Source organism: Hyperolius riggenbachi, chromosome 6, assembly GCF_040937935.1.
Source record: "Hyperolius riggenbachi isolate aHypRig1 chromosome 6, aHypRig1.pri, whole genome shotgun sequence".
In the NCBI taxonomy this organism is placed as follows: domain Eukaryota; kingdom Metazoa; phylum Chordata; class Amphibia; order Anura; family Hyperoliidae; genus Hyperolius; species Hyperolius riggenbachi.
This window is the reverse complement of record NC_090651.1, coordinates 94,179,409-94,190,530: the sequence shown is the minus strand read 5'-3', so window position 1 is coordinate 94,190,530 and position 11,122 is coordinate 94,179,409. Positions and strand designations below refer to the sequence as shown.

Below are 11,122 nucleotides of genomic sequence, written 5' to 3'. Positions count from 1 at the left end.
AGAAGACAACCCAAGGTATTCCGTTAGGAGTATGGTGAGTTCATAGAAGATTTTATTTTTTGTCACAAGTTAGCGGAAATTGATTTTAATTGTTTTTCTTCACAAAGTTTCATATTCCGCTAACTTGTGACAAAAAATAAAATCTTCTATGAACTCACCATACTCCTAACGGAATACCTTTGGGTGTCTTCTTTCTAGAATGGGGTCATTTGTGGGGTTCCTATACTGCCCTGGCATTTTACGGGCCAAAAACCGAGAGTAGTCTGGAAACCAAATGTCTCAAAATGACTGTTCAGGGGTATAAGCATCTGCAAATTTTGATGACAGGTGGTCTATGAGGGGGCGAATTTTGTGGAACCGGTCATAAGCAGGGTGGCCTTTTAGATGACAGGTTGTTTTGGGCCTGATCTGATGGATAGGAGTGCTAGGGGGGGGTGACAGGAGGTGATTGATGGGTGTCTCAGGGGGTGGTTAGAGGGGAAAATAGATGCACTCAATGCACTGGGGAGGTGATCGGAAGGGGGTCTTAGGGGGGATCTGAGGGTTTGACCGAGTGATCAGGAGCCCACACGGGGCAAATTAGGGCCTGATCTGATGGGTAGGTGTGCTAGGGGTGACAGGTGGTGACAGGAGGTGATTGATGGGTGTCTCAAGGTGTGATTAGTGGGGGGAATAGATGCAAGTAATGCACTGGTGAGGTGATCAGGGCTGGGGTCTGAGGGTGTGGGTGGGTGATTGGGTGCCCTAGGGGCAGATAGGGGTCTAATCTGATGGGTAGCAGTGACAGGGGGTGATTTATGGGTAATTAGTGGGTGTTTAGAGGAGAGAACAGATGCAATGCACTTGGGAGGTGATCTGACTGCTGGTCTGCAGGCGATCGGATGGTGTGGGTGGGTGATCAGATTGCCCGCAAGGGGCAGGTTAGGGACTGATTGATGGGTGGCAGTGACAGGGGGTGATTGATGAGTGGCAGTGACAGGGGCTGATTGATGGGTGGCAGTGACAGGGGGTGATTGATGGGTGATAAGTGATTGGCAGGTGATTGACAGGTGATCAGTGGGTTATTACAGGGAAGAACAGATGTAATTAATGCACTGGTGAATTGATAAGGGGGGGGGTCAGAGGGCAATCTGAGCGTGTGGGCGGGTGATTGGGTGCCCGCAAGGGGCAGATTAGGGTCTGATCTGATAGGTAACAGTGACAGGTGGTGATAGGGGGTGATTGATAGGTGATTGATGGGTAATTAGTGGGTGTTTAGAGAAGATAACAGATGTAAACAATACATTTGGGAGGTAATCTGACGGCAGGTTTGCGGGCGATCTAATGGTGTGGGTGGGTGATCAGATTGCCCGCAAGGGGCAGGTTAGGGGCTGATTGATGGGTGGCAGTAACAGGAGGTGACGGGGGGTGATTGATGGGTGATAGGTGATTGGCAGGTGATTGACAGGTGATCAGTGGGTTATTACAGGGAAGAACAGATGTAATTAATGCACTGGTGAATTGATAAGGGGGGGTCAGAGGGCAATCTGAGCGTGTCGGCGGGTGATTGGGTGCCCGCAAGGGGCAGATTAGGGTCTGATCTGATAGGTAACAGTGACAGGTGGTGATAGGGGGTGATTGATGGGTGATTGATGGGTGTTTAGAGAAGATAACAGATGTAAACAATACATTTGGGAGGTAATCTGACGGCGGGTTTGCGGGCGATCTAATGGTGTGGGTGGGTGATCAGATTGCCCGCAAGGGGCAAGTTAGGGGCTGATTGATGGGTGGCAGTGACGGGGGTGACAGGGGGTGATTGATGGGTGATAGGTGATTGGCAGGTGATTGACAGGTGGTCAGTGGGTTATTACAGGGAAGAACAGATGTAATTAATGCACTGGTGAATTGATAAGGGGGGGTCAGAGGGCAATCTGAGTGTGTGGGCGGGTGATTGGGTGCCCGCAAGGGGCAGATTAGGGTCTGATCTGATGGGTAACAGTGACAGGTGGTGATAGGGGGTGTTTGATGGGTGATTGATGGGTAATTAGTGGGTGTTTAGGGTAGAGAACAGATGTAAACACTGCACTTGGGAGGTGATCTGATGTCGGATCTGCGGGCGATCTATTGGTGTGGGTGGGTGATCAGATTGCCCGCAAGGGGCAGGTTAGGGGCTGATTGTTGGGTGGCAGTGACAGGGGGTGATTGATGGGTGATTGACAGGTGATCAGGGGGGATAGATGCATACAGTAAACAGGGGGGGGGGGTCTGGGGGGGAGGGGGTCTGGGGAGAATCTGAGGGGGGAGGTGATCAGGAGGGAGCAGGGGGGAGTTTAGGGACTAAAAAAAAATAGCGTTGACAGATAGTGACAGGGAGTGATTGATGGGTTATTAGGGGGGTGATTGGGTGCGAACAGTGGTCTGGGGGTGGGCAGGGGGGGGGGTCTGAGGAGTGCTGTGGGCGATCAGGGGGCGGGGGGGAGCAGATCAGTGTGTTTGGGTGCAGACTAGGGTGGCTGCAGCCTGCCCTGGTGGTCCCTCGGACACTGGGACCACCAGGGCAGGAGGCAGCTTGTATAATACACTTTGTATACATTACAAAGTTTATTATACACTTTGTAGCGGCGATCGCAGGGTTAACATCCCGCCAGCGCTTCCGTATGGCCGGCGGGATGTTGCGGCGGGTGGGCGGAGCCAGTTGCCGGGGGAAGTGCGCGTCATCAATGACGCGATCGCTCCCCCAGCATGTGAAAAGGACGCAACGCCCTTGGGCGTATTGCGGTCCTTTAGGGATCCACTTTGCCGCCGCCCATCGGCTGTGGGCGGTCGGCAAGTGGTTAAAATTTGCGTTCAAAAATGCAATTTTTCTAATGCGTTTTTTACCGCAGGTCATGAAAGTCAACTGCACACCCCCTTCCTGCACTTCCCCAGCCCAATGTGTAAGTGCAGAGTATATATCTCACCTCTCCGCCAGTACTGTGTTTCTGCCTGTCCACTCACTGATCGGCCTAGTGCCCGGCATCTCCTACCGCATGTATCATTTTTACACGTCACATGAGGAGATTGAGGTGCCAGCACTAGAGGGAGTAGAAGACAGACAGGATGTACGCACAGGCACAATGCTGAACTCTGGCCAGTAGGTGAGAGCATGGCTTCTGCTGCGCCATGCTCTGAATTCACTGACTGGGCTGGGGGAGCACAGGAGGGGGGATGGGGACAGATAGAAGAAAAATTACCAGAAATAGGCACAGGGGGACAGAGGGAGGTACAAAGGTGGATAGAAGGAGGCACAAAGGGGGAAAGAAGGATGCACAATATGACCGAGATGCACAGGAGGGAAGATGTAGCCCAGAGGGACAGCAGGAAGCACAAGGGGACATAAGGAGTCACAAGGTGGACAGAACAAAGCACAGGAAGACAGAAGGAGGCTTGGGTGGACAGAAAGAGGCACAGGGGGACAGAAAGAGGCACAGGGGTCATAAGGATTCACAAAGGTGAACAGAAGGAGGCACAGGTAGACAAAGGGAGGCACAGAGGGATGCACAGGGGGTCAGAGGTAGAGGTAGTAGGTAGGGTAGGGTAGAGGTAGAAGAAGGAGGCACAAGGGAACAGAGAAACACTATTAGGGCAGAGGTGTCACAGGTGGCAGAGGTGGCACAGGGGGGCAGAAGGAGGCATAAAGGGGGACAGAAATAGGCACAAAGGATGCACAGGCAACACATTTCACGTGTACAAGCCTGTATTTTATTGATTTTAATCCAGTTTAATTTATACTTGGGCTCCTCTCTACCCCTGTTGTATGCTTCATACCTCCCACCCCTTCAAGATTGGAGGTGTCCCCTCTGATTTTGCATGGTTAACATCATTGCGATATTCAATTGTTTTTCATTTAAGAGAGTGTGAAGCCAATAAAATTAGCTCTTTGTATTTACCTCTCCTCTTCAGTATTATCAGTAAAGATGAATCGCCGCATCCCTGCAGCAAAACTAGCTCTTTATCCCCCCAAAATCCCAGGGCAAAATTCCAGGTCGTGGATTTTGCTGGCCGGGAGAGGAAGAGCTTTGTGCTGTAGTTCTGCCTCCAGTCCAATCAATCTGCGCTGATCGCCGCCTCTCCCCTCCCCTCTCAGTCTTCTTTCACTGAGAGGGGCGGAGAGAGGCGTCGAGCAGCGGAGATTGACTAAACTGGAGGTAGAGCTACAGCACAAAGCTCTGCCTCCTTCAGGAAGTAACTGAGGATTTTTGCCCCGAGGATTTCAGGGGGCTAAGCACATCGTTATGCCAGGGGAATGCGGCAAATCATCTTTGCTGATAAGGCGGAGCGGGAGAAGTAAATAAAAAGTGCTAATTTTATTGGCTTCAGACTCTCTTTAAGAGAGTGACTGCATCCAGCCCTGCTGGGACACCCCGAGTGGAGTCGGGTTCATTGTCCTCACCTGCCTCAAGTGGTTGGTTGCCCCTACTGCAACCCTCCTTTGTGAGTAGTTTTGTTTGATCTTAAAGTGGACCCAAATTAAAAATACAAGATTTCAGAAATAAAATCTATTTTCTAAATTATAATAATAAATAGCAGCCTTTTTCAGCTGCAAGATGACAAATATAAAATATTTAACATTTATTGGAGGAACTCCTCCCTTCCTTTCATATTGCCGGGACAGAATCCGGTAAACTGGTGTAGTAGGTGGTGTCCGGCAATGGAGGAATTGCTAATGGCTGCCACCTGTATAACCCTAGTTATGAAAAGAGAAGGGTGAAAAGCATGCACTGAAATGCTCATAGGCTTGAAGGAGTGTTTATTTATCTTTGTATGTGTCAGAGTAGTGCAACTAAATATTTTGAATTTAAAAAATTGTTTGGTTTGGGTCCGCTTTAATACCATATTTGAGCTACGAATGTGCTGCACTATTTGTGCTCCCATTGTCTCTGTGTCATTTTTCTCTTTAGGTTGTCAGGACACCCCACCTCTGCCATTGGTAGGCACTTCATACACGCTCCAGGAGTATTCCTAACTGATTTGCCTACACAGGCTGAGAACCTAAAACATTTCCATAAGCCTATTATAAATACTAATTCTGTAATGACATAGTAAAATCCCACATGACAGGCATCGGTGGCTGGAAGCACTATGACTAAAGGAAGGGACAGATTTACAATAAAAGCTCCAGCAAGTTAGTCAGAAGACACACTTCAAAAGGTACCTCTTTCTATTTTGCACTTATTTCTAATTTCATGTTACAAAGCAAATGTTTTATAGGTAACTGGATAACTGCTTTAGTCGTGTTTCGTCTACAGGGAGCAGATAAAACAATAAGAGAATTTCATATTTTTGTTATGTGTGTTAAGGTGCACATTAACGGTAAGATCTCCTGAACAGTTGACTGCCCGATCCGATAATTGCAACTGTCGGAAACAAGCGATGTGGCCCACAAACACAGAGCTAACTATAATCCAATCTGATCCAATCAGTGAAATCAATACGAAAAATGCATACATCAATCGTTTGTTGTTGATTGGCACCATCAATGATGTCAGATTGGGTAGGGCAGTTGATTGTTCAGAAGACTATACCGTCAATGGGCACCTTAAGAATAACTTGGCTGTAGAGGCAATGGGAAAGGATTTAGAGGAATACAGGCATAAGGTTGATGCCAGATAAGTGTGCTTGCTTCAGACTCAATGTTAAAGATAGGCCAAGCTAATACAGTACTATACCCTACTCTATATGCATACCATGAACTCTGTATTAAATTTGAAATACTGACATTGAAAGTATATTAAACTTTGGGGAGCCGGGGAACCCAGTCTTTAGAGGACTCCCGAGGTGAAAAATAAAAGCAATCTTTACTTGCCTGGGGCTTAGTGTTGGGCGAACAGTGTTCGCCACTGTTCGGGTTCTGCAGAACATCACCCTGTTCGGGTGATGTTCGAGTTCGGCCGAACACCTGACGGTGCTCGGCCAAACCGTTCGGCCACATCGCCGAACTAAGAGCGCATGGCCGAACGTTCCCCGAACGTTCGGCTAGCGCTGTGATTGGCCGAACGGGTCACGTGGTTCGGGCCCGAACGCGCTCTGATTGGCCGAACGGTCACGTGGTTCGGGTAAATAAATACCCGAACCACGTCATATCTCCGCCATTTCTCTGTGGGTTTAGCTTTGGGTAGGCAGGCAGGGTAGTTCGCTCTCCAGCCACGCTAGCCAGGGTCCCCCCCAGTCATTGTGTGTCGCTGCTGGGAACAGTAGTACACCGCTCGCTCAGCCACACTATATATAGCATTGTTTACTGCCACTGTGTACCTCGCTCAGCCACGCTATATATAGCATTGTGTTTTCTGACACTCTGTGTACACGGCTTAGCCTGACTAATATAGCATTGTGTGTACTGCCACTGTGCACCTCGCTCAGCCACGCTATATATAGCATTGTGTTTTCTCACACTCTGTGTACACGGCTTAGCCTGACTAATATAGCATTGTGTGTACTGCCACTGTGCACCTCGCTCAGCCACGCTATATATAGCATTGTGTTTTCTGACACTCTGTGTACACGGCTTAGCCTGACTATATAGCATTGTGTGTACTGCCACTGTGCACCTCGCTCAGCCACGCTATATATAGCATTGTGTTTACTGCCACTCTGTGTACACCGCTCAGCCAGACTATATACCATTGTTTACTGACACTCTGTGTACACAGCTCAGCCAGACTATATAGCATTGTGTGTACTTCCACTCTGTGTACACCGCTTAGCCAGACTATATAGCATTGTGTGTACCATCACGTGTGCTGCTGCTGCTGCTGGGTTAGCGTTCCCGCGTGGTCCCTGTTTATTGAACCACTTATCTTTATTACATTTATGACTGCATGGCGATACAAAGCATGCTATCCGCATGCTTCTTGTCCTCATGCAAGGCCTGGGTTGTTGTGTCTCACAAAGCGTGGCCTTCTCCTCCTGCGCCTCCTCCTGTTCCATCACGTCTGCTGCTGCTGGGTTAGCGTTGCCGCGTGGTCCCTGTTTATTGAACCACTTATCTTTATTACATTTATGACTGCATGGCGGTACAAAGCATGCTATCCGCACGCTTCTTGTCCTCATGCAAGGCCTGGGTTGTTGTGTCTCACAAAGCGTGGCCTTCTCCTCCTGCGCCACCCTCCTCCTGTTCCATCACGTGTGCTGCTGCTGGGTTAGCGTTACCGGTCCCTTTTCCTGGAATCTCTTATATGTATTACATTTATGACTGCATGCCGACAAAAAGCATGTTACCTGTGCAAAGAAAACAGATATTTCCCGCATTTAAAAGATAGTTTTCCCTTTGAAACTTTAAAATCGATTTTCTCAAAAACTATAACCTCTTTTTGCTAAAAAAAATTTCCTCTTGTACCCACTCCCAAGGTGCACATACCCTGTAAATTTGGGGTATGTAGCATGTAAGGAGGCTTTACAAAGCACAAAAGTTCGGGTCCCCATTGACTTCCATTATGTTCGGAGTTCGGGTCGAACACCCGAACATCGCGGCCATGTTCGGCCTGTTCGGCCCGAACCCGAACATCTAGATGTTCGCCCAACACTACTGGGGCTTCTTCCAGAAAACTTGTAAGTCCCTTGCCACAGCTTTAATGCTCCCTGCTGTCCTGCTGGCCACCTGCAAAGCTCGCCGACTCGTCGGCAGGCTGCCCGTGCGCGGCCGCCCATGTGCACACCCACGTCACTGGGCACGTAGAAGCAGAAGCAGCCAGCGGGGAGTACCAGAGTTGTGGCGAGGGACCCACAAGACTTCTAGGGGCTGGAAGAAGACCAGGTAAGTAAAGATTGCTTTTATTTTTTACCTCGGAGTCCTTTAAGCATCCTAAGAAGTCGACCTTCACCACTGTGTGTGTAATGCTGGGGGATCATACTTTCTGACCACCCAGCGCAACAAGGCTAAGAGCTGGATAATGGAAGAGGCTCCACAGATGGACACAGGAGTAATGAACAAGGGAGCAAGATTGCCCAGAGCAAATGCAGCTCCGGGCCGCCTATCAGGCTAGATGCTATGTGATACAATACACAACAGACGTAGTCGGTAACAGGCTTGGGTCATACACGTTAATTCAGATATCAGTCATATTGGAAGGATTAAAGGATTAGGCAGATTCTTAGTCGAGAGGCAGGCAAAGGTCGGTACACAATACAATATTACAATAATACAATACTGACTGACTAGAGTACATATATATCGTGCTGATGCACAATATATGAAATGTAGTTCTCAAATAACTCACTAGCTAAAGCACAAGTAATGATAATTAACAAGACAGACAACAGACAGACAGATTGAATGCTCAGCCAATCTAGTTGCTGTTTCAGCGACGGCAACATTCACACTGAGATAGACAAGACTAACAGGTAGGAGCAAACTACTGGCAACTGCTGCTATAGTTTGTCCTCAAGAACAAGGCTAAAAGGGATACTACCAGTCACCAATGTGGTGCTGGCAGAATCTAACTATCAAGATCAGAAGGACTTCACTGACCCCCGCAGGTCAGCAAACATCCAGCAGACATGACAATACAGAGAAAGGCATTATACATTTACAATAACAAGTTTCACAGCATAGACCCAACAACAACTCAGAGAGCTGAACGCTATGTCGGGTGGGGTCTGAAATGGGAGGCAGACTTTTATGCTGGCATCAGCCAATGAATGCAGGTATGCAAATCTCCACACAGCTGAATGGTAATCAATCAATCCTGAGCTGGCTTGAACTGCAGAGTGATTGCAAATGACAATGAGACCCATTGCAAATGCACAACCGAATGCAAGCAGATAAGCCAGAACTGTCCATTTGCAGCTCCACTGCAACGGACAGAATATGCTACAGGAGGGATCCTTACAGTGTGTATGTGATCTGTGCTTACAGGGGCATAACCATTAATCATGGGGCTCTTCAGCAAAACTTTGTTGGGGCCCCCCCAATGTTTACACCCTTGCCAACCACTTATGAGCCTCCCAGTCTGCTGACTCATCTTGCATGGGTCATAAAACAAGTGTGGACTTCGTAATCTTCATGCCTATAACAAGTTAGCCTCAAAAACACCTGGTCTGAAGGATGGACCCCTTTATCAGAAGGAGTAAAGTAGTAGTTGGGCCCCCTACTGCTGTGCCGGTTAGTTGAGGCCGCTGGTTAGCTGAGTCCCGGATAAACTGGGACTCTAATATACAGTACATACAGTATATATATATATCTCTCCTGCACAATCCTTCCCCCAAGCAGTGCATAGTGTAGGCAGCGGAGCTTACACTCACCTGTTTCCCACCACGAGTCTCCTCTCCATTGCCGGGAGCTCTTCCCTGTCTCTTCTCTCCCAGGGCACCTGGGTCCAGTGATGAACGCTAGAGACCGAAACACTAGAGGTACCATGGCAGGTACCTTACATAGCCACTAAAGGTTTCTAGTGTTTGGCCTCTAGCGTTTGTCACGTGACACAAGTGCCCCAGGTGTCCCAGGAGAGAAGATACAGGAGGACTGCCCAGAGGTGAGAGAAGATACGGAAAGCATGCCAGTGGACAGGTGAGTGTAAGCTCCGCTGCCTACACTGCATGGCGTTCATTCCAAAATGGAATGCTTCTACCACTGTGCTCCTGACCCACTGTTGCTGCAGCGATATCTTCCGCCCAGCACAATCAACCAATTTGATCAAGTTCGGCAGAAAAATTATGTATTGGGCATCGTTTATAGCATTGATTTCTAGCAGATTCGATTAAATGATCAAATCGGCCAGAATATCAATGGAAAAAATGAACCAGTTTATGGCCACCTTAAAGTAAAGGTCCAAGGAAACAAAAAAAAAAGATCCACTTACCTGGGGCTTCCTCCAGCCCGTGGCAGCCGTCCTGTGCCCTCGCCGCAGCTCCGGAGGCTCCCGGTCTTCTCCGCTGCAGAACCCGACCTCAGCAGGTCAGGTTCCGGGTCGGCGTCTTCTGCACTCCACCACATGGGTCACGTGGTCCAGCCAAAGTCATCAGGACGGTACTGCGCAGGCGCAGAACTACGGAGTACAGTCCTAGGCCGGACCACGTGACACGCGCGGTGGAGCGCAGAAGAGGCCGGCCCAGAATCCGACCTGGCGATCTCGGGTTCTGCATCGGAGAAGACCGGGAGCCTCCATGTAATGATCGCTGCTGCAGCAGCTATTACTGGAAGTAGTAGTGCTGCAGCTCAGGCAGTTCTGATCTATTTCCATGCAAGCTGCATAGTTTTGTCTGTCTTTCCCTGCTGTCAGCTTGTGACTGATTATCATTCACCTGTGTGGGAATCTGCATGTCTGCTCCCATTGGATGACCTCAGTATAAAGATCTGCTTCCTGCAGGGTTTCCTTGGGTTTTCATAGCTTCAGCCTAAGCCTGCCTTGCTGTCGCTTCAGCCCCCGATCGTGTTTCTTGTTCTAAAGATACTTTGCTGGTTTTGCATCATATATTGGTTCATTGCCAATATATATGCATACCAGCACGTTTATTATTTTCCTTGTATTTGTGTTACGTGATACATCAGTGTCGCTGATGTATACGTACACGAACTGTTTATATCCTGTGTTCAGTTAGTCAGTTTTCCAGCACGTTTTGGTAGTTTGCGCGTACCGTGAACACCCGTGCTGAGCTACTTATCCTGTTCCTGGTCCTGTTTGTGGATTGCGTTCATCTCTGCGAAGAGATAACGAATCCTTCTGAATCCTGTTCTGTTACCGTTTGTGGATTGCGTTCATCTCTGCGTAGAGATAGCGAATCCTTCTGAGTCCTGTTCCCTGTATTACTCCAGTCTTAGTCAGAGTTCCTGCTTATGTCATATATCGGTTCATTGCCGATATATACATATGTTAGTCAGACGTTACAAATAGTTTCATTGATAGCTGTAATTGTAATACGCTAGGAAAACATACTTATTGTATATTTATCTGTGTTACGTTCATCTATCTTAATCCTGCTATTTTCTGACTGTCCTGTCCTGTCTTTGTGAGGCACGCCATCGCCGCAGCGCATTGGCTGCCTCATTCCAGTCTGTCTGGTTTTGGACGCTTGCTGTCGCTAAGTAGCCGCTAGCTAGCAAGCGTTCATTCTGTCTACCTGTCCTGATCTCCTCAGTTCTGGTTTGTGCGCTCAGCGCTACTTTGCG

At 48.5% G+C, this 11,122-nt stretch overlaps 1 protein-coding gene across 2 annotated transcripts in view; it reads left to right on the top strand.

The window, feature by feature from the left end:
* Nucleotides 1-5,083: 5,083 nt before the first annotated feature.
* Nucleotides 5,084-11,122, top strand: part of LOC137520998 (uncharacterized) — an 89,603-nt gene continuing 83,564 nt past the window's right edge. Inside the window, exon 1 of one of the 2 annotated variants that reach the window (XM_068239680.1) lies at nt 5,084-5,169. The gene's annotated coding sequence lies outside the window, so the exon portion shown is untranslated. The remainder of the gene's footprint in view (nt 5,170-11,122) is intronic. The other variant, XM_068239681.1, reaches the window with a different exon arrangement.